Below are 25,033 nucleotides of genomic sequence, written 5' to 3' on the forward strand. Positions count from 1 at the left end.
AACCTGACCTCTTGATGCTTTTCTTAACAATATACCTAAGAATTTTTTTATTGAAAAATACAAACTAGGTACTTGAAAAATGAATGAAATAGTCTAAGTGTGAAGCTATGTTGCCTTGAGATTAAGTACTCAATTACCCTTAGTCACGGTACCGCCCCAATGGCTTTGATGACATATTGTCTTCAAACACTGGACAGTTGGGGAAGGTCCCTGTTATTTTCACCATGCTCTTCAGTGTGCCTTCCAACCGTCCTTCTGTGGTACAGAATCGTTTACTGCAGTGGAATGGTTATACGGCCCAGGGCCAGACTGGCCATTGCGGGCGGAAGGTTGGGGGTCTGTTTTGCAGATGTAGGGGCCGGTTTAGTTACCAGGGGCCGGTTTTGCAGCAGTGCTGCAATATCGGCCCCCAGTAAAAAAAAATACAAGCATGTGCACTGCAATAGGTCACGCATTTACGTGAGTTTGAGCTATTGACATTGTAAATGACAATGCCTTTTATTTTTGTTTCCGTTTATAATAAAACAAGTGATACGTTTACATCATTGTAAGGCCTGCTCGACCAGAAGAGTATGTTTGGCGATCATGTATTTGACTGCATTTTTAAACGGTAACAAAACTTCACTGCAACGTTTAAAATGAGTCTATACATATTTAAACATTGGCAATTTAATCAAATAATTGTGAAAAATTCTGAGGGGGGCCTAATAATGTTTCTTCCACTGAGGGTGCGCAGCATTAACACGTTTGGAGACCACTGCCCTATGGAGTCGCTTCTTTATGGTCCCCACAACCTTCAATGGAAAACATGTGCCAGGAATTTTGGGAAAGTTCTACGTGAGGCTTGGGGGCCGCCAGGAACATACCGATCGCTCCACAGTCTGAGGAGGGTTTGGCTGTAGCACAAGAGGTCACTAGCGGGGCTGGTTAAGGGTTTCCTGTTTTTTAGCCCGTCAAGTTGGCAATTTCTTGATTTCTAAGCTTCGTGACAGTTGCACCATTTGCTGTTTTCATCTGTCTTCGCGTGTGCATTTGTTCCTCTTCCTCTGCCTAGAGAGACGATTTTAAACTTAGCAGAGCCCAGTCAAGCCAAAAACAAACCCTGGGGTGCTATTCATGCAACTCGAATATTGAGACCGAATTCAACGCTGTAAAATATATTCCCATTTTTTTTTCTCCTTGGGACTTCCTTTGCAGGGGGTGTCTGTGCACGAGGCCCCGCGAGGAGGAAGGGTGAACGTGCTCCGTGAATGGCGTCTCTGCAGAGCCATTATTGCATTAGACAAGGATATATAGAAGCAATAGTTTGCTCAGTTCTCCAGAGATGCCTCGAGGCGCACACAGCACATGGAGGCGCTAGATTTAAAATCCGTACTATTCTCCGACAGTCGGGAGGGGAGTATTGCTATAAGTTCAGCCGTGAGCAGGATCTGTTTGGGGGGTGAAGGGTGGGGGGGGGGGAGAGCCGGGAGCAAGGGAGCACACTGCTCCAGTTTAGGGTGCAGAGGACTGGTGCCAGGGAGTACAGGGTGGTGGTGACAGTGCTGAAGCCTGGTGCCAGGAGGTGCAGAGGACCGGTACTGTGATAGTACTGATGTATCGTGCCAAGAGGTGCAGGGGTGGTGACAGTAGTGAAGTCCGGTGCCAGGAGGTGTACGGGTGTTGACAGTACTGAAATTTGGTGCCAGGAGGTATAGGGCCTGGTACTGTGATAGTACTGTAGTCTGGTGGCAGGAGGTGCTGGGGCGGTGACAGCACTGAAGCCTGGTGCCAGGGGAGCACACAACCGGTACTGTGATAGTACTGAAGGCTGGTGCGAGGGGTGCGGAGGACGGGTTACTGTGAAAGTACTGAAGTCTTGTGCCAGGAAGTGCAAGGGTGGGAACAGTACTGAAACCTGGTGCCAGTGGTGCAGCGGACCGGTACTGTCATAGTACTGAAGGCTGGTGCCAGGTGTCCAGAGGATTGGTGCTGTCATAGTACTGAAGTCTGGTGCCAGGAGGTGCAAAGGTGGTGACAGTCCTGAAGTCCTTAACTCTGGTGCCCTGGGGCGCCTCCGGTGGTCACAAGCCCCGAGTTCCGGTGCCATGGTACCTAAGTCTGGCTCTGAGCCAGAGCTGACTGCTGTCCATTAGCACTGAGGTTATATGAGGTCGCAGACCGCACTGAGCTCCCGCCGATATATATCAATGTCCGGCTGTAGACACTGTCCGTCGGCACAGTGTGCCATGGGGTAGGGGGGCATGGAGTCCAGACCAGCTCCTTTAAAATAATGTTCATGCACAGCGCCTCTGCTGCCAAAGTGCACTAGTGCTGGCAGAGCACGACTGGCGCTAACAGTGTGTATATCACACTGCCAGGAAATACAGCAAGGTGGGGGGAAGTAAATGCATTATTTATCGGCCAGCAAGCATGCCCCTGGGGGCCCCCAGGAACACACACCAAAGCCTTCAAGCATCTCTCGGCCACTTCACTGCTGCCGAGGCGCTATAAGTGTGAAGTCACAACTACGCAAGCTCGTGCTTCACACACCCGGAGCCACGATTGGGTCACCTTTAAAACAACCGCGGCCTAAGCGGACCGCGCTTGTGCAATTACGTAAATAAACACTTAGAGTGCCTAAACAAAGCAAGGGAAAAAAAGAAACCGTTAGTGCTGGTCTACCTTTTGCTTAGCTGCGGTAAAGATGAACAACAAACCACCCTTTTTAGGTCTCGGCTAGCGATGGCTGCGCTTGCGCAGTCTCGCTCGCGAGATTTAATGACTTTAAGAAGAGGGGCTTGCACCCGCCCCTCTTCTCTCCTGTTCTCCATTGGCTGGCCTCTTAAATGCTGGCCAGCCACTGGAGAAGAGGTCCAGTCACTCCGATTATGCCCCGTCCTTTTCGGATCGGGGGGCGTGTTTTTTGCGAGAAGTCTCAGGGAGGAGACAACAGCAAAACACGCCCCCAAATCCGAAAAGGACGCTCCCTTTCTCCGAGGCATTTTCTGCTGTGCCTCGGAGAAAGGCGGTGGTGTGCTTGCCTTTTGCTCTGCCTTGTTTATGATTCCGCCGATTAATAGGTTTTCGTAGACAATGTAGGTTTTCGTAGACAATGTATTTCCCAATTCCAGCACTGGCAGTAATATAATCTAATGATCTACTGTCAAACGCTTCCGCATGTTAAAAAAATAACGCTTTATTTTTAAGGAGACTCCTATCATATTTGTATTCTTATTTGGAATTAGTATGTCATCGGTGCCCCTGGGGCACGGAGATTCTTTTAGCTTCCCGGGGTTTTCAACCAGAGCACAGTCTAGCCCTCAAACGCCGGAACCACGCCATCTTTCTGGTTACCCAGGGTGCCCCCCTCGCGCTCAGTGGCAGCGGTCGGAGGAAGATGGCGGCCGCTGGAAAGACGAAGGAGCTGCTTTTGTTATAGAGGCCGCAGAACACAGGAGAGGGACAGGTTGCGGCATCCGGCGGCGGGGGTGCAGGCACCAGCGGCCCGGTAAGCGGTCGAGGGGACCTGGGAGGCGGCAGTCTACCTCACAAGGCCTTCCAGCTCTCTCGCAACTCGCGAGAGTATCCGGCAAAGGGAGGCGGCCTGTAAGTGGGCCACAGGGACAAATCTTCGGCTAACTCGCCGATCTACGGTCGGGCTTTCCTTCAGATGTACCGACATCGGTCATAGATCGCATTATGTGAGGTCAGAATCCTAATCGGATAACAAAAGCTGCGGGGCGAAGGGTTACGCAAGCTTTGCTGAGGAGATCTCTGATCCGGTTGTGTGACAGGGCTGCCGAGGTGCGCTTTGCTGAGGCACACTTTGTTGACATTGCCTCATCATTTTCCTTTATTCCGAATTCCAGCACTGGCAGTAATATAATCTAATGATCTACTGTCAAACGCTTCCGCATGTTAAAAAAATAACGCTTTATTTTTAAGGAGACTCCTATCATATTTGTATTCTTATTTGGAATAAGTATGTCATCGGTGCCCCTGGGGCACGGAGATTCTTTTAGCTTCCCGGGGTTTTCAACCAGAGCACAGTCTAGCCCTCAAACGCCGGAACCACGCCGTCTTTCTGGTTACCCAGGGTGCCCCCCTCGCGCTCTGTGGCAGCGGTCGGAGGAAGATGGCGGCCGCTGGAAAGACGGAGGAGCTGCTTTTGTTATAGAGGCCGCAGAACACAGGGGAGGGACAGGTTGCGGCATCCGGCGTGCAGGCACCAGCGGCCCGGTAAGCGGTCGAGGGGACCTGGGAGGCGGCAGTCTACCTCACAAGGCCTTCCAGCTCTCTCGCAACTCGCGAGAGTATCCGGCAAAGGGAGGTGGCCTGTAAGTGGGCCACAGGGACAAATCTTCGGCTAACTCGCCGATCTACGGTCGGGCTTTCCTTCAGATGTACCGACATCGGTCATAGATCGCATTATGTGAGGTCAGAATCCTAATCGCATAACAAAAGCTGCGGGGCGAAGGGTGTACGCAAGCTTTGCTGAGGAGATCTCTGAGCCGGTTGTGTGACAGGGCTGCCGAGGTGCGCTTTGCTGAGGCACACTTTGTTGACATTGCCTCATCATTTTCCTTTAGTTTTTGGTGTGTGTTTATTTATGAATTTTGGGATCAGTTTCTATTTTGTGCACGATAAATTGGTGAAGAGAATTTTGCCTCTGATTAACATTCTACGTTCTTTATGAATGCAAGCACATATATCTCAACTTCCTGTTCTCATAGATACAGCTTCTATGAACAGATCTTTCATGGCCAAATCGGTTGAAAATGTACATGCAAAAAATGTTGTGAAGTAAACAAACGATCCTTTAATGGCGCTATTGAAGATAAAAAGTAAAAAATAATTCCCCCTTTCTGAGGGGCTATGTTTTTTTAAAAGTCGATTTGTGATACTGACCATATATAAGTGAACATGTTTAAAAAGCATTTCAAGGTGTGCACAGTTTTGCGTGTTTTACTGAGAAATTATTAAATGTTTTGTATTGAATCTTAAAAAGGGGCTGCAGGTTTTTTATCGTCATTGGCTGAACAGTATCACTTTTGTTTACTATTCTATTTCCAGATTGATTCAAAATGAGGTCTAAGGTTGATTGTAAAATAGAAGCGAGAGTAGGTACCTCGTATCAGTTGTGCACTCACAATTGCTATGGTGCAGCCATTACGTATTTAGTACAACGTTCAACATTCAGATGCTCCGATTTTGCGTATACCTGCTTTTCATCTGTGGCTATCATTTATGATCGAGAGAGATTTCCCATTTACTTCTTCTACTACTACTTTCAGTTTACAACTGCTGGCTGCCCTTCTTGTCTTTGATTATTGCCTGCAGACTGGGAGGGTGTTTATTTTGGAAGGTGAAATGGTGATTTAGTGTGATGTGACTAATGGGTTCTCGTTCGGAATTATGTTATTCACGTATGGAGGGATGGATACACCCCCAGGATAAATCACAGAGCAAGTGGTAGGTGAAAATGTAAATAATTGAGAGAATGCATTTTCGAGGAGCACACTAGCACTGATGTATGCATGAGTGATTTATTACGAGAGGCATGTCTGTGCCAAGACCGGAACACAGAAGAGGCTCTGCACACGGGGCAACAGGAAGGGTTGTGATTTCAATACAGCACCACCGTAGTAACAGGATGGGTTAGTCATGCGTAGGATCCCACAATCCGGTCAAGTGAGGACAGCCAGGATAACAACACAGGTCTTCTTAATCCTACAGGTGACATATCCACTAAACCCCATCATAGATTTTACAACCATCTGAAAGGGAAAAACTGTACACACTCAAGAACACTGCCTGAACACAAAATGAAGGCTGCTTGTATTTTCCTCTGCGGAACATGTTTTATTTAGTTATTAGGTCTCGGCTAGCGAACAAGCATTTACAATGCAACGGTCTCGTCATTGTTAAAGTTAGAGCTATTGGCATTGCTCATGACATTTTTTTTTTGTTTATGTTTTTGTTTTTAAAACATGTAAAGAAACGGCATTGTTATTTACAATGTCAATAGCTTAATCAGTGTGTGTGTAGGTGGCTCTGCGTGTGGGTGCAAATGCAATAGGTCTCGCATTTGAGAGTGATTAAGCTATTGACATTGTAAATAACAATGCCGTTTCTTTAAATGTTTTAAAAACAAAAACATAAACAAAAATAATGTCATGAGCAATGCCAATAGCTCTAACTTTACCAATGCCGAGACCATTGCATTGTAAATGCTTGTTTTTTTCCTCTTAAAGAAACAGAACAAATCAAAGCTAGGCACAGTTCAGGCCAACTCCGTTCGTGCCCAGAAGGGATTGATTCGGTGAGGGCTTCTCTGATGCATGCCTCATTTCACTGGGTGTCAACATCCCGTGACGCGGCCATTCCTCTCAGCACGTCAGCCGTGACAGGAGGGCTGAGCGGGAAGAATGGCGCAGTGTCAGCGAAGGCTTCAGCCGCCGCTCCTTCAGTTGGCCACAGTGTTCAGACAGGTTCAGTCACACACTGCGACATTCTCAAAAGGCTTTCCCACAGGCCAACAAGAAGCTACTCAGACGAGAGGCCCGCAGTGTTCCACTTCAAATAAGAAAGGCAGCAAATAAAGGATGGGTTTTTGCACAGGATCACACACTTTTTATTTTTTATTTCAGCAACGCCATGCAATAGAAAATAAGGCAGGAAATAGGAACAAAAACACTATTGAATTACATTCAAAGTGGGCTAAAAAAGTTTTAAATTAATTTGGGAACGTAATTCAGAGACTGGGAGCAAAGGCTTGCTGCGCTACAATTTACTTCTAAGATAATTGCACCCTCATTTTGATGTGTAGAAAAGCACTGGTCCGTTGCAAAAAAAAAACAAGCATTGATCTCTTGTCTTTAAGGGGCCATGTGTTTCTAATTAGAAACACATGGCCCCATAAAGATAAGAAACTGCTTTGCGACAGCAAAGCAGGCGAGCCAGTTCGGCTTGCAGGGGAAAGGGCATCTACAGAAAACCCTCATTTCGAATGGCAGGCCACCGGTTAGCATAAACGGTGACGCCGGCCAATGGAAATGAGGGGCTGGGCTTAAAGCCCTCTTCTGAAAGTCCTTGTAAGCAATAAATCTCGCCGATCGAGCTACGCATGTGCGCAGCAACACTAGGTGAGACCTAAAAATCAGTGATTCACACTTGCACACCCTCCAGCCCCCCCGGGGGCTTTTCTGACAAAACTGCCAGGGCTGTTTTGGGTTCCTAGTCAAATCCTTGTATGGCCTGCCCATATCTTGCACAATGTATTTACTGTGCATCACCCTGCCTCCTGATTCAGTTTGGGTAACATATGTGGCTGAGAGGGTGAGTACTTGCAATCGCCATTAGCACAGAAGTACAGGTTCAACAAAAAAAAGGAGTGGGGGTGTCCAGCCATTAATATTTATGCCCAGCCCTGTGTACAATTTTGTGTACAGGTAAGGCTGCCCATAAGACATGTAATCGGTATCAAAACTAGACTTACCTTATACACGAGAGTAATTACAATTGTATCATGAGCGGAGGTTCATCAGGGCACATTTCCAACAAATCATAATAACTATACATATTAAGCAGCCACAGGTTTGTTTCTAGCTATAACTTCTACCACAGTGTATTTATTGGCAAACATTTATATCATTATTGATTTAGTATAAAAAATGCTGTATTGTATAATACAGACATTTCTCTGTGTTTTGCATTAATTAATATATGTTCGAGGCATATGAGCTGCAGATTACACACTTGTGTATAGATCGCCATCTGGTGTTGGGCCCGGATGTTTGCAGTTTGTTTTTCCTCTTGGAAAGTCTTTGGAAGTCACAAGGTCGGTGACTCCTCCTTTGGATCGTATTGAGCATGGGCTTCGGCTCCATCCTCAGATTGTTTTTTTCCGCCATCGGGCTCGGATGTAATCTTCGCGCTCCGGTTCCGAACAGCTTCTAGTTCGACGGTCGACGCGCAGTCCTCACCCCAATTCGCGGTATTGTTTCGATCGCGATCTCCCTCACTCGACGCGCCTTCTCATCGGCACGGATCTTCAGTTCCAGTAGTCGACGGCGGCCTTCGGGCCTCTCCAAGCTTCGGTCCTGGCTAATGGAAAGGACTCCATTTAAAAAGTGCCCTCGATGTGGGTCCAAATTCCCCCACACCGATCTCCACGAGGTATGCAATCTCTGCCTCTCCCCTGAACACGAGGCTCGAGACTGTCCGGCGTGTAAGTCCTTCCGGTCCAAAAGGACTATTCGGGACCGAAGAGCCAGAAGAACTATGGCGCACTCCTCGACGACGATTCCGGACGACACCTTCGGAGAAGGCATCGACGCTCCAGAGCGTTACACCAAAGAGGGCCTCGTCAGCGCTTCCGAGGCCGACGACTCAGATGTGGAGGACATCACCCCCGGCGCAGAGGGTCGTGAGTACTGATCCCCCCCCACACCCCTGCCGACACCGAAAAAGGCTCCGGTCACACCTTCGCCTCCGGGCCTTGGCAAGACCAAGGACACTGCTTCCAACACCGCACCTTCGGGCCCGGTGAAGAAGCCAAGCAAGCCTTCCGGCGGCTCGGGCTCGAGCCAGCCTATCCTCGGTGCCGATAAACACGCTTCGGCACCGAAAAAGAAGCCGACCTCCATATCGACACCGAGCTCCGCACCAAAGCACTCGGGGTCGAAACCCAGCTCTTCAGCACCGACACCACCTTCGGTGCCGACCAAAGCACACAAGGCCACCGGCACAGACACTTCGAGCCCGAAATCCATCTCGCCGCCGACCAAGCGTCCGGAGGTTCCCAAACCAGGTTTCAAACAACAAACCGGCACGGAAAAGCCAAAAAAGCCAACGGCGCCGACAGACAGACCAGCCTCACCGGACTTATTTACACCGGATCCCTTGTAAAAAACACTCACCAAGGATCCAAAAACTGGACATTTGACACTTTCTTCCAAAAAGACACATTTGGAGAAGCCTTCTCCACCTCCGCCTCCAAAAAGGAAGGACTCTGCTACCTCTCCGTTCAGAATACCTTCCCCACCTCTTCCACCTCCTCCTCCTCCACCTCCACCCCCTCCGCCTTCTCCATCCCAACCTCATCGTTCTCCCACCCCTTCACACGATGATGATCACGGGGACCCATATGATGACATAGGGGATGTCCCCCAGGACCTACCCACAGGGAACCCCACTCCTGCAGGATCCCGAGACCCATGGGACGACTACAATATCCCTGATATCCCCAACGTCCCACAAGATGACCTTTACCCCTCCAGGCCATCTCCACCAGAAAACTCATTGGGGTTCCACCATCTACTTCAATGGGTGGCACACTGTCACGGGGTAGACTTGCATACCTACCCCGTGGAGGAAGATTTCCTCCTCGACAAATTCGACACCACACATAGGTCTACCTCCATATTACCTATGCTTAAAGGAGTGGTAAAGCATGGGCCAGAAGTTTTTAAGGACCCAGTTAGGGCCAGGGTCATTAACCCGCGCATAGAAAAGAAATACAAAGCTGCCCCCACAGATCCCTCCTACATCAGAGGGCCAGCGCCACTAGATTCCCTAGTGGTGTCCACTGCACGCAAAAGGGCAAATTCCCAGGCGTCAGGCGAAGCACCACCACCTGACAAAGAGTCAAAGCTACTGGACGCATCAGGAAAGCGCACTGCGTCACAAGCAGCCAATATGTGGCGTATCGCCAATACTCAAGCGCTATTGGCCAGATATGCCAGGGCACATTATAACGAGTTAGAAAGTATAATGCACCACCTCCCTGAAAAATATAAAGCTATGGCCAACGAACTAATTCAAGAGGGTAAGACTATCACTAACACCTCTATACGCTGTGCCTTAGATGCAGCAGACACAGCTGCCAGGGCCATCAATACCAGCGTCCTCCTCCGTCGCCATGCTTGGTTAAGAATATCAGGGTTTAAACCAGAGGTACAAGCCTCCATCCTTAACCATCCCTTTGACCAGGAACATCTATTTGGCCCAAAGGTGGATGAGGCCCTAGAAAAAATGAAGAAGGATACGGATACGGCGAAGTCCATGGGAGCCTTACAGTCACACCCTCCGAGACGCTCCTTCCGCCGCTCTTCCTTTCGAAGTACATCTAGAGGCTACTCCTCAGACACCGCGTCCACTTCGTACAAATCCCCCACTCAGTCCACCTTCACGAGGGGTTATCAAAGAGGCGGCTATAGGGGTAACAATAATAAAGGCAGAGGCAAAACAAACAACGCCCGCTCTGCCACAACGCCTACCCAATGATTTCCCCCCCCCGCTCCCCCCAGACCATTCCACTCCGGTCAGGGGCAGACTCCAACATTTCCTTCCCGTCTGGGCTACCATCACCTCAGACAAATGGTAACACAAATAATTCAATCAGGCTACTGCCTAGAACTAATATCTACCCCCCCAAACATTCCACCCAGGCAGCGCCCAATGTCACAAGAACATTTAATACTCCTAAAGCAGGAGGTAATCTCCCTCCTACAGAAACAGGCAATAGAACCCGTTCCTACCAACCAACAAAACATGGGAGTCTACTCCCTATATTTTCTCATACCAAAAAGGGACGAGACTCTGCGGCCCATCCTATATCTCCGGCCACTAAACACATACATACACTCCGACCATTTTCATATGGTAACGCTTCAGCAGGTACTTCCGCTCCTCTCCCAAAACGACTTTTTGACCACCTTAGACCTAAAAAACGCTTAGTTTCACATTCCAGTGCACAAAGCTCACCGCAAGTACCTCAGATTTGTAGTGGACGGACAACACTTCCAATTCTAAGTGCTCCCGTTCGGAGTCACAACAGCGCCAAGAGTATTCACCAAGTGCCTAGCAGTGGTAGCAGCACATTTGCGAAGACAACACATCCATGTCTTCCCACACTTAAACGACTGGCTGATAAAAGCCAGGTCATACAATCAGTGTGTACAACACACGTCTACCACCATTCAATTACTCCACCAGCTGGGCTTCACAGTAAACCACCAGAAGTCCCATCTTCAACCATCCCACATAAAATAATACCTCGGTGCCACCATAGACACCTCAAGAGCACTAGCCTACCCCAATCCTGCCAGGATTGCAAGCATTCAAGCTCTACGCGCAAAATTCATAGTACAACACTCTCTTCCAGCTTGAGTGTTTATGCAACTAATAGGGATGATGGCCTCTTGCATTTTCATAGTGCCTCACGCAAGACTCCAGATGCGTCCTCTCCAAGAGTGCTTAGCGCGCCAATGGAACCAGGCCCAGGGTCAATTAACAGATCTGGTGTTGGTAGACGGTTGCACCCATCGCTCTCTACAGTGGTGGAACACCACAAACCTTTCCAAAGGTCGACCGTTCCTGGACCCGGTTCCTCAAATAGTACTGACAACGGACGCATCGCTCTCCGGCTGGGGAGCTCATCTACTACATCTCACCACACAGGGCAAGTGGACACCTCAACAAAAGTTACTCCATATCAACCATCTGGAGTTACTAGCAATCTTCTTAGCCCTAAAATCTTTTCAAACTCAAATTTCAGGCAAGGCAGTCCTGATCCGAACAGACAACATGACAGCCATGTATTATATTCAAAAACAAAGCAGCACACACTCTCCACAGCTTTCTCACCTAGCACAGAGCATATGGAGATGGGCAATACCCCCAAAAATCTTTCTCCTAGCTCAGCATGTCCCAGGAGTCCAAAACACAGTGGCAGATCTGCTCAGCATGCAGACACAACAGATCCACAAGTGGGAGCTACACCCGCAAGTTCTTCACCCGTACTTTCAAATGTGGGGGCATCCACAGATAGACCTCTTCGCCACCCACGAAAACGCCAAATGCCCAAGCTTCGCCGCCAGATACCCACACCCATTGTCCAAAGGAAATGCGATATGGATGAACTGGTCAGGCAGATTTGCGTACGCTTTTCTGCCTCTCCCACTCATTCCACTAGTGGTGCGCAAACTACACAACACTCCCTCACACTAATCCTAGTAGCTCCAACGTGGGCCAGACAACCGTGGTATACCACACTGCTGGAACTATCTGTAGTGCCGCACCAAAAACTACACCTCTCTCCACACCTCTTAACCCAGAACCATGGAGAGATCAAACACCCGGACCCAGCGCAGCTCAACCTTGCGATCTGGCTCCTGAAATCCTAGAATTCGTGTACCTAAATCTTCCCCCTGACTGTATGAACGTCATCAGAGAAGCTAGAAGACCTACCACTAGAACGTGCTACGCCGCCAAGTGGAAACGTTTTGTTGTTTATTGCCATAACAACACCATCAATCCACTGGACGTGTCCATTCAACACATAATAGGCTACTTACTCCACTTACAAAGGTGCAATCTAGCCTATACGTCCATTCGACTAGACCTCACAGCTATTGCAGCTTACCTACAAAACAGGCAACATCTCTCACTCTTTAGAGTACCTGCCATTAAAGCCTTCATGGATGGCCTTAAAAGAATAATTCCCACCAGAGTGCCACCCTCACCTGTATGGAACTTAAATATCGTTCTCACAATGCTAATGGTGCCTACCTTCGAACCTCTGCATAAATGCGAACTACAATTCCTAACATGGAAAACCGCTTTTCTTGTAGCCATCACTTCCCTTAGAAGGGTCAGTGAGATACAAGCACTTACCATTCAAGAACCCTTTCTCCAAATGCACCATAACAAGGTTGTTCTCCGTACCAACCCAAAATTCCTCCATAAAGTCATTTCTCCCTTTCACCTAAACCAAACAGTAGAACTACCAGTATTTTTCTCGCAACCACAGACAGTTGCAGAAAGGGCTCTTCACACACTGGATGTCAAACGAGCCTTACTCTACTACATTCAGAGAACACAACCTTTCCGTAAGACTAAACAACTGTTTGTTTCTTTCTCTCCACCGCACAAAGGTAACCCCATCTCAAAATCGGGGATAGCTAGGTGGATTGTAAAATGCATTAAAATCTGCTACCATAAAACAAAGCGAACGCTATCCATTCCCCCGAAAGCCCATTCTACATGAAAAATAGGGGCTTCCATGGCATTCTTAGGGAACATCCCATTAGATGATATCTGCAAAGCAGCTACATGGTCAACACCGCGCACACTTTCAAACACTATTGTGTAGATGTGCAAACTAAGCAACAAGCTAGTGTGGGCCAGGCTGTACTCAAAACGTTGTTTCAAACCACTGCAACAGATACCGTGGTCGCCGCTAACGGTGGGTACTGCTATATAATCTATGCACAAATGTGTAATCTGCAGCTCATATGCCTCGAACGGAATATGCTACTTACCAGTATGCATCTGTTCTTGGCATGTAGAGCTGCAGATCTACACACGCCCACCCGCCTCCCCGGCTACCTGTATCTGTCCCAGTTTATCTTATTTAGAAAGCACACACATGGGCATCTTCACTGTTACTACTACGCTCCATCTTTCCCTGCTGGCGAAAAATAATCTGAGGATGGAGCCGAAGCCCATGCGCAATACGATCCAAAGGAGGAGTCACCGACCTCGTGACTTCCAAAGACTTTCCAAGAGGAAAAACAAACTGCAAACATCCGGGCCCAACACCAGATGGCGATCTATGCACAAGTGTGTAGATCTACAGCTCTACATTGTATTGTATTGTATTGTATGAGTATTTATATAGCGCAGAAAACTGTAACCCTACGGGTATCCAGGCGCTCTGACCAGACAAGATGTATTAGCGCTCAGGGGGGGCAAGGTCGGAGACATCATGCTGCTGGGAAAAGCCAGGTCTTAAGGCTCCTTCTGAATTCCACCAGTGACTGCGTCTGTCTGAGTTCGGGTGGGAGCGCGTTCCAGCTTTGGGCTCCAACCACCCTAAAAGCCCTCCCCCCCCAGCCTGGCCCGTTTAAAGCTGGGCTGTGCCAGCAGGTTGGCCTTGGATGACCGCAGCTGCCTTGCGGGGGAGTACCATGAGAATCTATCCTGGAGTGGGATCGGGCCTGTTCCATAAATTGCCTTATGAACCAGGCAGAGAGACTTGAATAGGACCCTTTCTCTAATAGGTAACCCGTGTAATTCTCTTTGTGCCTGAGTGGAGGATGAATCAAACTTGCGACCAAGTGCCAGCTTGGCAGCGGCTGACTGAACTCTCTGTAACCCCTGCAGAGTGTATTGGGGGGCTCCGAGGTACAGAGAGTTGCAGTAATCCAATCTGCTGAGAATGGTGCTCCTGACGACCGTGTTGCGAGAGTCAGCAGGCAGCAGCGGAAGGATTCGGCGTAGAAGTCGCAGCAGACCAAAACAGGTACTGGATGTTTTACTAGCCTGTGAATCCAGCTGGAGGTTATTGTCAAATAAAACCCTGAGATTCCGTACAGTGCTAGCTGGTATCAGTGGGGCCGCGTCCGGAGCGAGCCTGAAATCCACTGGTAGATGTTGAATCTGTTTTGTTGGTGCGTAGAGCAGCAGCTCGGTTTTGTCTCCATTGAACTGCAGGCAGTTTCTCCGCAGCCAGTCCGTAGTCTGCCTCATGCAGCTTTGGAACTGCTCCAGAGGAACTGCCCGTTTACCTTCCAGGGAGAAGGCCAGTTGAGTGTCGTCTGCATAGTTAATCAGCTCCACCCCGAACGCTTTGATGATGGAGAATAGCGGCTGCAAGTATATATTGAACAGGATGGGGCTGATGCTGGAACCCTGTGGAACTCCAAAGACCACGGGTGTGTTCTCTGAGACAAAAGGCCCCATAGTCACCTTTTGGTGTCTCCCCGCTAAATAGGAGCGAAGCCACTGTAATGCCTGGCCCCCCACCCCAACCTCCATCAGCCGTCCCAACAGAATTTTATGACTCACGGTATCGAATGCGGCTGACAGATCCAGGAGCACCAGGACAGCGGTGCTCCCTGTGTCAGCCCGCACCCGCATCGAGTCCAGCATGGTGACTAATGCAGACTCGGTTCCGTGGCATGGGCGGAAACCGAACTGGTCCTTGTCCAGCAGAAGGTTAGCCTCTAGGTGGTTCGAGAGGGACCTGCTCACCGCCTTCTCTAAGATTTTGATAGGGAACGGGAGGAGAGAGATAGGCCAAGAACAGATGCATACTGGTAAGTAGCATATTCCTTATTAATACTGTGTTGTACCATTTGAATCTATAATCTGACGTGTGGATGCCTAATAATTACAGACATATTTTGAAATGACTTGAAAATGAACCATTGTTTCTGATATAATAATCAGACGTGTCTGAGGCTCTACCGGTTAAAAACAGATTTACGAGTTGTGGAAACCGTTCTGTTTGTGGAAGTGCGTGCAAGGCATTATATTGGGATGTGTTTTAGACAAACTGAAGGCAAGATCAATATAGGCTATATGGATAAATAGGCAATGTTGGTTGATAAATTGATAGTGAGAGATGCAGGCACTTTTTTGAGGGGATACTGCAGCTCTGAGGAGGTTTCAGGAACCTCTCTTGAAAAGAGGAATGTGAGAGCCTATGATAGCCTCGTGGACTTGTGCAGGAGGTTATGATAAAAAACTGAACAAGTAACTGGTTTACAGGAAGGGCTTCAGGGTGTGTGGGGATGTTTTTTTGTGTTTGTTATCTACCAACGATGAGCACAGAAGTGCTGCTACTGTTTACCCAGTGGTGACTGCCGACCAGTTCAACTGGTGGGGCAAACAATAGATGTACTGACAGGCGCTGAAAAAAGCCCAGCAGTGTCTTAGGTTCAAAACTGTTTTAAGCATTGTTTATAATGATCCCTGATTGAGAGCTCTGAAGTTGAGGCTGAAGTCACAGCCAGTTTTCCTCACTGTCTGTCTGTAAGGTAAAATAAATTAAAAAAGATTCACTTACCTTCTGCCTCTACCTTAGGTGCTTCCCCATCTCGTCGTCACTGGCTCCACCAGCACAGGCTCCCAGAGCCTCAACCAAGTCCCCTCTTCCAATCAAGACGCTGCTCTCATGCTGCACAGGCATCATGACAGAAGTAACAACAATAAGACCTGTTCATCAAAGGCACCTCCTATTGAGGAAAAATATAACTGGAGGAAGGGGGAGGGGGGGGGGGCGTAACTCTTTCTCCCATCAACAATCCTCACTTTCAACTGAGGTAATGTCCTTCCACTTTATTGCCTAATTTTTGATCCTGAACCCTTAGAAATGACAGTCACTGTAAATCCACACCCTCCGTTTATACAGAAGTGTGCCACCGATAATATTATCAACACAAGTCACATATACATGTGTATAAACCAAAAAAGTGTGAAAGGACAAGATGGCACCTCACGTGAAGTGACCCCGCCCCCAAACACGGCTTGGACTGGGGAAAGGGAATAATAAAATGGTAATAAATTCAATTTATTACCATTCATTTGTCACCTCTACAGCGCTGGCTGCAGGGGGCAACGCTCTCTCCCTTAATAGAGGGGCACAACTGTGTTTACCAAGTTGAAGATGAAAGTCAGGGCGAAGCACATGACTGACAAGCTCAAAAAACAGACTCTTTCATGTGAAGTTTTAGTCACCTGTAGGGATGATGGATTCATGCCTGTTGGACAGGAATTAACAAGTGGTCTTTGCAGATTCATGCATTCTGGTGTGTTAAAATACATTATAGCTGACTAGGATTTGATTGAAGGATTCCTTGGTAATGGAAAAAAGTGCATTCTCCATTTTAAAACATCTAATAAAAGAGAGACGTGACATGCCAGCTCACATAAGCAATCACAATTTAACATAATTCATTACATAATACACGCAATGCTGGAATATTTTCAAGACCGATGCAGAGTATAGCTTGCTGTGTTTAGTCCCTGCTGGTGCATTGTACCTAATGGCCATGGTCAATTGCATGAAGCATGTTTACAGAACTAACTGGTTTTGCTGCATGCGGAGGACGATTTGAGGGTCAACAATAACGTGGGGGACCTTCATGTATGCTTTGAGGTAGATGGTGAAATCCACAAAGGAACCTGAACGCCACCTGCCATGCCATAGCCTGGGATCAAGATTTGTACCCCCTTGCTCAGGGCAAAGTAGGCAAGTTGGTGGATCACTTTCCCTCCAGTGTTGGCAGCATCACTAGCCACTGTGGTGGCTCGGAGGCCTGCCCACAATACCCATATTCTTCTTGGCCAAACTGAGTGGAGTTCTTCCCAGGGTGGACCTCTCCAGCACTAGTTATACTGACGAGAATCCCCTTGGAATAGGTTGAATTCCAAATCACCTTGCATCACTGAAGGGACCGAGTTCAGTGTGAGTTCAGTGTAGACGTTAGAGTATTTCAGATGCTGGAGGACCCCCTTTCATCATGACGTTTTTAACTTTGGAAGGAAACTCCACACCCAGAGGGAGGGCACTTCCTATTATAACGTTAGTACCCATTGGCATGAGTGGGCTTTCATCTCCAGGGATTGTTCCACAGTTCTTGTAGATACCCTGATAAATAGGAGGGTGTGGAGAGTCGTCTAGCAAGCGGTTCTGGCTCACTTGGAGGTATACTATGACTGAAGTAGCCATGTTGCTGATATGTGCATCTGGTATTTTGAGGCTTACCCTCGAGCTGCATCCAGTTACTAGAAGAGCCCCCAGGGTGGAACCAGATCCTCGCTGACCTGCTCTGCTAAGATTCACTGCACCCAGTTGGGCTTTGCAGACCTTATTTCCCATCCAGCCTGTGCTGCAAATTTGTGCCTGCATTTCCAGCCTCCATCTTGCTGATACTACAGCAAGAGACTCTGAAAGAACTGTCTTTAGACCATTTGTGCTAAAGAGAGTCCATAAGGAATCTCATACTCACAAAGAGGGGATGACACCACCACACTGAGAGGAATCCCAACTCATGAGAGGAACCCCAAATCCCTGAGACAATAATAAAGTATTGTTCATTTACTTTAAAATGTTGAATCATTACTGCACCTACACTTTCATAGCTTCTTTCCTGACAAATAGTCTCGAGACAAAAGCACTAACTGGTTGCCTACTGGCCATACATCCATCCCTGGCCCTCAACCCTCCAGCTCTTGCCTACTCATTTTTTGGGTTCTGGCTGATGCACCATCTACCTACAACCACATTGGGACACCAACAACAACCATCTTCCTCCTCTTGCAGGGGGCACTACAGACATGCCTGCTACTACAGTCACCAAACACCCTTCTCGTCCACGAACTCCACCCTTACACTCCAACGTGCCAGGGCAAGAGATTAGCCCTAATTTAGGAGTTCAGGGTGTTTAGTGGTTTGGTATGCAGTTCTGTGTTGCCTTCTCAAATATTTCCTGGTGTAGGGAAAAAGATTAGTTTATTTTCCATCTTGATTGTTAATTAATAATATATAGATAGTAAATTATTTTGGTATTGTTTACTTCTTGTCTGATGAAGTTACATGCCTGGTCCCTACTACTACGGTCTTCCACTAACTTCCACAGTTCTGCACTCTCAAAAGAGCCACACTTGCTAGTGCCAGGCTAGGGAACCCTACACATACAACTGTGGAGGCAGATCTACAAGTCCCATTACAAATGAGGGTAGAATAAAGTTAACCTATCCTTTAATGGTGCAGTTGCCTCAAACAAGGAGAGCAAGCAGTAAAGCTTTTCTTTACTATCTAATTCTTTATATCCGATAGAGACTACTAGCCACAGATTCCTTCAGGTAGAATTATCCCCAGGCGTGAGACTGGATCCGGAAACTTTTTGCCACAGCATCCCTGCGTGCCTGGGGCGGGGCGACATCATGCAAGGTCACATAAGAAACGCCCCGGCGCGCCCACGTCAGTTTTTTCCTTTTCCGCGTGCAACGCGGATCCGTTCCTTGCTGCTGGCCTGTTTAAGGCCTCCTTCCTTCCATTCTTTTATGGTGGAACAGTGTGCGAATGCCTTCAGGCTTTAAAACTTGCACGTTTTGTGGGCGTCTTATGTCGGTGACGGTCCCTCTCCTCATTTGCATGTGGTGTTTGGGGGAGGATCACGGCACCTCAGATTGTGCGGCGTGCCAAATGTTGAAGCCGAAGTTGCGGCTGGAGCGCCAAATGAAACTTCTCTTGGCGCGTCTCTCCAGGTCGACGTCCTCCCCTCGTTCTGCTTCGGCGGACGGCTTCAGGTCCGGCCGTGGTCGTCGTCCTCCCCTTTTTTCGATGTCACATGAGCGTCGCTCCCCGGTGGGTAAGAGTCGCAGTTTGTCCCCGGGGGCTGGTTCCTGGCCTACGGGGGGGCGTGGACTCTCCACGGTTGATGCGGCCCGCGTGTCGTCCTATCCACCATTTCCCGGTGTTAGGGCATCGAGAGTCCAGATGGAGACTTACGCAGCGGCTTTGCAGGCCTCGCTGGCATCTCCTCCTCCTTCCCCTCCTGGGGCATCGGCGGATCCCTCACCTTGCGCAGGGCCCTCCGCGGCGCCGACAGTGGCTCCGGCCCAGGCTTGGAGGATGTGGTGCTGTTGGGGTGCGGCTCCTCTGGGGCACCTTCTTCAGGCCACGGCGTCTCTGCCTCGCCGCAAACACCCGCGGGGGTCCGTGTGGTGTCGCGGGAGGTCACCGGGGCTTGGGTCGCATCCCCGAGCCCCTCTCGGTCCCTTGGCAGGGTGGTCCTGTCTAAGGCTGAGGTGACGCCACTATGGCCCCGGCAGCAGCTGGACTGTGCAGAGCCACAGGGGTCGGTGGACTCTTCTCGTCCTGCTCCGGGTCAAGGTTGAGGGCGGACACCTCGTCCCTCTCCGGGCCCCTCTCGTACCTTCTCACAGGTGGCTGCCTTGTTGGAGGGCGAGTCGGAGGTTGTATAATCCCTGGCGCCGCCACAGGGGTTTCCGGGCGACCTTTGCCTCCTTCTGGGCCGCGGCCGGCGGAGGGCTTCGGGCCCTTCCCCGGGCCCATCCCGTTTCCCCACGCAGGTGGTTGCCTCGGCGGGGGTTGGTCCGGTGCGGCCCCGGGCCGGTGCGGCTCCAGCTCTACTCCAGTCCCCGCTCCGGTCTCCGGTGCGGGGTGACTTGGAGGTCCCTTGCCCGGCGATGCCGGATGGCGCCGGTGTCCTGAATCAAGCAGCGGACTCTACGGCTCCGCGCAGGGGTCGTACCGCGGATTCGTCTTTGGACACTCTTTCTTCTCCGGAGGCAGGCTGCATATTGGTATCGTCCTCCCCGGAGACTGGTCGCCCTGTGGTGTCCTTTTCACCGGTGTCGAAGGGTGGCTCCCCGTTCTTCCTGAGGCAGGGGTGTTCGTCGGAAGAGCGGCAGGTCCCTCATTCTTCGGCTCCTCCTGACTTCCAGGTCTGGCCCTTGCCTGCCCCGCTTGGCCTCGGGGACGGCCGCCTTAGTTTGCAGCAGTCACCCACAGAGGAGCTGCTTTCTCCACCGCGGGGCCTTCGCTCACACAGTATCCACGGCTGTGGGCATCCTACGCATGGGTGACCTGGTGGCTCACTTTCCGGCGGACCATCTGTTGGAGGTCCTCCACCAGGGCTCTGGTGGGAGGGAAATCTTGCTTCCCTTTGAAGGTTCGCTCCTTTCTACCTTGACGGGGGCTTGGAGGCGTCCTGCCTCCAGGGACTCGGTACCTCTGCATCGGCACCTTCCGACGCCACATTGTTGAAAACTAAAACAGCGATGTGATTAAGCATTCACTAAAGACATGAATTCTCCTTCCTTAGAACATGTTTTTCGTCTTATGTTGGCTAATGTCCGGACTCCATTTTGTATTATCATGTCTCCACGTGCTTTGCACGAGAAGAGTCCTACCTTTTCGCTAGTTGCTCTTGTAATCTGCCTAGTAACAGTCTATAAATAGCTCCTTTGTCCGTCTGGCGCATGCCCAGACTTGACCACATCTGTTATCAGTTAGTCCTTCTTTGACCATGTTTTCGCGGGCTCAGGAAATTGTTAACTGCGCCCACATATTGATCCTGTATCGAAAATGACCATAAATGGTAATGAATTTTGCTCTATGTTGTATCCACCCACTTATGAGCCCCTCTGTTGTGTATAAAAGGGGACCGTGTACGCAAGTTCTTTGTGCTACTCTATGCAATACTGAAGAAGTTTTGTGTAGGTTGTAGGACCACCCTTAAGGTAATAAACTCTGTCTTTGTATTTTGCAGTTTCCGTGCCAACTTCCTTCTAACTTTTGTTACAGGAGAGCGAACCCTTGTGTTCTGCGGGCCTAGCTGGGGCTTGTATTCATCAATTGGCGCCCGTCACGTGGGGCTCATCGGCGACTCGGATGCTCGAAGGACTGGTCGTGACGAAGGTGAGGAATTTGGCCGGGGATGTGATCACTGCCAGCGGCGTTTTTTAGTCCTGGCATCCCGAGGTTTTCTTCCTTCCCTTCCGAACTGACCATCTGGGTGGCGCCGGTCCTCGACTGAGACCTCTTCTGTCGGTCTGCCGCGACAGCCGTTTGGGCGAATTTTGGAACTTGGCAGTTGGAATCTGGACACTCTTGATTGGTAAGAACCGTTGTTCGGTACTTGCTCCGAGTTTTGAAGCCTGGGTTGGCTATTTGAGTTTGATTTGTGATGACCGGTCATATTTTGTATTGATTACTGTGAGAATATATGCGTTGCAACACATATAGGAGGGTAATGTGGAGATATTTCTCCGGAGTTGTTTAAATCTGAACGGCGCAAAGTTTAAGTGCCATTTTTGATAATACTGCATATTTTGCATTATTTTTGAGCATGCCTGCTTTTAGCGCACTCCGTAAGTGGTGCTGCTGCTTTGGAAACCGGTTAAATCTTGAGGAATCTGCTCCAGCCCCCCCAGAGGGGACTCCTAATAGGGATATGTATGTGAAGCATGGTCTTTCCTCTATAATGTACAGCACCGTGTGGAGGAAATACACCAAAAAGGATCCTGAGTTACGATGGCCTTTGTATGGATCGTTTGATATGCGTAAGATTGAGTATGTGGAACAGTGTATGTGTAAATGGCGTGCTCGCCAAGACATGTTTGAATGTGTACGGTTATGGGTGAAGGAAGTGCGTGAGCGAGAGAAACGTGAGAAAGCGCTGTTTGATAAAGAGCAACGGAAAAATGATCATGTGAGAGCACAGGAAGCGAAGCGTCGGGAGGAAAGAGAACTGGCGGAGAGACAAGAGAAAGAGCGTAGGTTGCAAGTCTCGGGTCAATATGCTGTCCGCCAGCCACTTTATCCTGTCCTTACTAATCTTGAAGATGATTTTCATTTATTAGATCGCTCTCCGCCCCCTTATGTTGGCGCGTCTGCCCCGAGGTCACAGGATTCTGGATCGGTTTCGGATAAGGTAGACACGCGGTCCATGTTATCAACTGAGCGTATGGGTGAGCTTCGGAAACTTTCTCTTCGTGCGCTTAAGGGCAAGCTATCTCTTACTGAATTATTGGAATCTTTGGAAAATTGGCAGGATAGAGAGAAGCTGTATTTTGTTGAAACTTTTTCTGATGAAGTGATTACTGCCTTTCGGAAATATTCAGATGTTTTCGAGCCTGATGCTGTAGTATCAGACGCTAAAGCATTACGTAACGGTGTTTTTTCTCCCTCTAAGGTACCCGATGCGGTCCGACGGCTGTTTGCATTGCGGGACGCGGTGTTTGAACTTAAAGAGAGAGCGCGCCTAAAGGCAGGGGAGAAGGAGCAATCTGATTCACACATCGGCGGCGAACGCTCATCTACTTCCCATTCAGATAAGAGCGAACTAGTGCATGCTAAACCGATGCGAGAGGCGGCACCTTTGTATGTTCCTCCTACAGGAGCAGGAAACAGTTCAGATATATCTTCCCCCGATGCTAGGGGATATTTTGTGTATAATTGGGTTTATACTCCCTGGCATAGGGCTGACGTTATGGCATTAAAGAATGCATTGCCTGACCCCCGCAAGAATCCAGCGGCCTTTTACGAAGAGGTCGAAGGGGCCTTGAATTCTTCTACTATGACTTTAGCGGATATAGATTTGTTCTTTGGGCTCATTTTACCACCGGATATGTGGAGATCTGTGCGGAAGGTGGATGATGTTACCGCTTTTAAGGCTCGATGGTCTGAGATTGAGGATGAGGATAGGGAGAGAAAACCCGCGCAAAAACCACCACGGATTATTTTAGACCTTCCTGCCGCTATCTTGACTAAGTTGAAAACAATTATTCCCCCTAAAAAGATTGACTGGAATATGTTAGCCTCATGTAAACAGAAGGTTGATGAATCAGTTTCAGATTTCTTTACGCGCTTTGAGGAGACATTTCATGATTTCAGTGGTCAGTCACTTACGGATGATACGGGTCGACATCTTTTTGTCGATAAATATGTGGCGAATTTATTACCGGGAATAGCAGCTCGATTGAAAGCGAGTGAAAGTTCTTGGTCCACCTCGTCCCCGGCATCCCTCCTGACTATGGCTCAGTATTATGAGCGTCAGGAACAAGAAGCGAAGGGGAATGAGGAGAAGAAATCGAAAGATTAGAAAACTAAGGTGATGTTAGCACAAGTGTATGGTCCACCTCGTCAGGGTGTCGAAAGAGGTAGAGGAGGATTCTATGGTCCCCCTTCGGGTCGGTCAGATGTTAATAGAAATCAATGTGCGTATTGTAAACAGTCGGGTCATTGGGCCAGAGATTGTCCGGTATTACATGCCTCTCGTCAGGGACGTGGCCAGGGACCATGGAGAGGTAGAGGGGGCTTTTCGAATTTTAGAGGGCACTCTAATGATCGTGCTCGATTTGATCCTAAAGTGCAGCAACGAGATAGACCTAATGTATTTGATCGGCAACATCAGTATCAAATGTCTGGGAACGACCGTTCTGGGTACCATGATTCACAGCATGCGTAGGATTGCGTTGGATGGGGGTTGGAATCAGTTGAAGTGTCGGTTGATCAGAAGGGTCCTTATGTTTCAGCAAATGTTTTGGGTTCTACTGATCGGTTCCTAGTTGATACAGGAGCTACTCGTAGTGCACTGTCCAAACAATTGGTTCCGAGGGCTCCCCCATCTGGCTTAATGGTTACATCGGTAGGGTTTGATGGTACACTCTCTCGAAGCCCTCTATCCCGACCCCTTGCATTTCATGTTGACCACTTTTCTGCACCCTGTCCGTTTTTGCTTGCCCCGAACACGCCTGACAACATTATGGGTCTTGATATGCTTAAACACTACAGAGCAACGATCCGCTGCTCCCCTACTGGAGTACGTGTGATATTAAACGATAATCACCCTATGACAGAACGGATGTGTGTGGTTGCGGAGGATGCTGCATTAGCTTCCCTCCCTCATTCTTTGTGGGCCACTTCGGATACTGATGTGGGACAGATGGTGATTCCGCCTGTCCACATTAGTGTCCAGGAGGGTGCGGTGTTACCACGCCTCCCTCAGTATCGTATTTCCCAGGAGGGGGAGGAGGCACTCATACAGATTGTGCAGGATTTGATTAAGGTGGGAGTAGTGGAGGAAGTTCCCTACAATGTCTGCAACAGTCCTATTTTACCCATTTTGAAAAAAGATACCGATACCAGGGTTTATCGTTTTATTATTGACTTAAGGGAAGTGAATAAGATAGTGATACCTCAGTATCCAGTGGTTTCTGATATCACGACGTTACTCACTTTGGTCCCGCCAACGGCGACCACGTTTTCAGTTATTGATTTGAAAAATGCTTTCTTTTCGATTCCTATTCATCCTGATAGCCGATAACTTTTCGGCTTTACTTTGAATAATAGGTCTTATAGATTTTGTAGAATCCCTCAGGGTTATACAGAAAACCCTAGTATTTGCAGTCAAGCATTGAAAAGGCAATTGGATTCCTTTGTTCTGCCTGAGGGTGTCGCCCTTATACAATATGTCGATGACATCTTGTTGGCGGCCGACACTCCTGAGCTGTGTGAGAAGTGTAGGTTATCTTTGCTTTCTTTTTTGGCATCTCACAATCACAAAGTGTCGAGGAAGAAATTGCAATTCTGTAGACCAAAGGTGACTTATTTGGGTCACCTTTTGTCTAAGGAGGGGCGTGCACTCACACCAGATCGTATTCAAGCAATTTTGGACACGCCAGTACCTTCCACACAGAAGGATGTGCGTGCATTTTTGGGCCTTGC

General features: G+C 48.8%; 1 protein-coding gene across 4 annotated transcripts in view; it reads left to right on the forward strand.

Moving 5' to 3' along the window:
* Positions 1 to 25,033, forward strand: part of NMI (N-myc and STAT interactor) — a 382,827-nt gene that overhangs the window by 269,935 nt on the left and 87,859 nt on the right. The window lies entirely within an intron of this gene.

The sequence above is a fragment of the Triturus cristatus genome, chromosome 3_1, assembly GCF_964204655.1.
Source record: "Triturus cristatus chromosome 3_1, aTriCri1.1, whole genome shotgun sequence".
Classification (NCBI taxonomy): Eukaryota; Metazoa; Chordata; class Amphibia; order Caudata; family Salamandridae; genus Triturus; species Triturus cristatus.